Here is a 1,776-nt window from a genome sequence, read left to right as displayed (position 1 = left end):
TTTTGTCTCCCACATGAAGTGTGAGTTCACCTGTACCAACATCAATAATGGTTCTAGCAGTAGCTAAAAAGGGTCGTCCTAAAATTAAAGGTACGTTACTATCCTCTTCCATGTCTAGAACAACAAAGTCTACTAGGTATATAAATTTATCGATCTTAACAAGAACATCTTCAATGATACCCCTGGGAAATCTAATGGTTTTATCAGCCAATTGAATGCTCATCCTAGTTTGTTTAGGTTTCTCAAGACCTAGCTGTTTAAACATTTTATAAGGCATAACATTAATGTTTGCCCCTAAGTCAACCAATGCATGATGAACATTTAAACTACCAATTAAAAAAGGAATCGTAAAACTCCCTGGATTCTTCATTTTTTTGGGTAGCTTATTCTGTAATATGGCTGAGTAAACTGCATTCAACTCCACATGCGACGCCTCATCCAACTTTTGTTTATTTGTTAAAAGCTCCTTTAAAAACTTGACTGCGTTTGGCATTTGTAAAAAGGCTTCAATAAATGGTAAGTTAATATGTAGTTTCTTTAAAAGATTAAAGAATTTACCAAATTGTTCATCTGATCGGTCTTTCCTTGTCGTATTGGGGTATGGCACACGAGATTTATATTCTGTACTCATCGGCTCTGGGTCATTTTGGCCTACCACATTCTTACCTTTGCTTACTACCGTTTCTGGCCTTGGTTCTGCAACTAACCCTTCCTCATCTTGAATAGAAATCACGTTGAGTTGCTCTCTTGGGTTAGATTCAGTGTTGCTGGGCAGGCTTCCTGGTGGTCTTTCGGAAATCAACTTGGCGAGCTGGCCAATCTGAGTTTCGAGCCCTTGGATTGATGCTTGTTTATTTTTGAATGCTGTCTCGGTATTCTAAAAATGAATTTTTGACACCGAGATGAATTTGGTTAGCATCTCCTCAAGGTTCGGCTTTTTCTCCTACTGGTACGGTGGTTGCTGAAAGCCTGGAGGGGGTGGTGGTCTCTGATTTCCTTGGCCTCCCCATGAAAAATTTGGGTGGTTCCTCCAACCTGCATTGTAAGTATTGCTATAAAGATTGTTTTGAGATCAAGGATTGTTACCCATGTAATTTAACTGCTCGTTCTCCATGTTGTGGCCATAAGTTGGGTATTCTGAACTACTTGATCCACCTCCACTTGCTTCGGACTGCATTACTGGGTGAACCTGTGAAGAACTAAGAAAACCATCAATTTTCTTATTCAATAGTTCTACCTAATTAGAGAGCATAGTGACCGAATCGACGTTATAAACGTCGGCTATTTTCGTTGGCTTTGTCCTCATGACTTGCCACTAATAGTTATTCGGTGACATCCCCTCTATAAATTCATAAGCATCTTCAGGTGTCTTATCATTGATGGTTCCTCTAGGAGCTGCGCCAATCATCTGCCAAGTCGAAGGATTCAAGCCATTATGAAAAGTTTGAACCTGTAACCAGAGTGGTAACCCATGGTGAGGGCATCTTCTCAAGAGGTTCTTGTATCTCTCCTATGCGTCGTAGAGTGTTTCTAAATCCATCTGCACAAAAGAAGAGATATCATTACGTAATTTGGCTATTTTAACCAGTGGAAAATATTTTAATAAAAACTTTTTGGTCATTTGTTCCCAAGTAGTGATTGACCCCCGTGACAACGAGTTCAACCACTGTTTAGCTTTGTTTCTCAATGAAAAAGGGAATAACTGAAAGTGAATGGCGTCATCAGAAACGCTATTTTTTTAAAAGTGTCGCAAAATTATAAGAAATTTACGAAGTG

General features: G+C 39.1%; 1 non-coding gene across 1 annotated transcript; it reads left to right on the top strand.

Moving 5' to 3' along the window:
• Positions 1 to 1,466: 1,466 nt before the first annotated feature.
• On the top strand, positions 1,467 to 1,573 carry LOC128294302 (small nucleolar RNA R71). Its single transcript, XR_008284615.1, has one exon. It is a non-coding gene; the product is annotated as a small nucleolar RNA R71 (small nucleolar RNA).
• The last annotated feature ends 203 nt before the right edge of the window (positions 1,574 to 1,776 follow it).

This window comes from Gossypium arboreum, chromosome 6 (assembly GCF_025698485.1).
Source record: "Gossypium arboreum isolate Shixiya-1 chromosome 6, ASM2569848v2, whole genome shotgun sequence".
Taxonomy (NCBI): Eukaryota; Viridiplantae; Streptophyta; class Magnoliopsida; order Malvales; family Malvaceae; genus Gossypium; species Gossypium arboreum.
The sequence above is the reverse complement of the archived record's forward strand: the minus strand, read 5'-3'. Positions and strand labels throughout refer to the sequence as shown.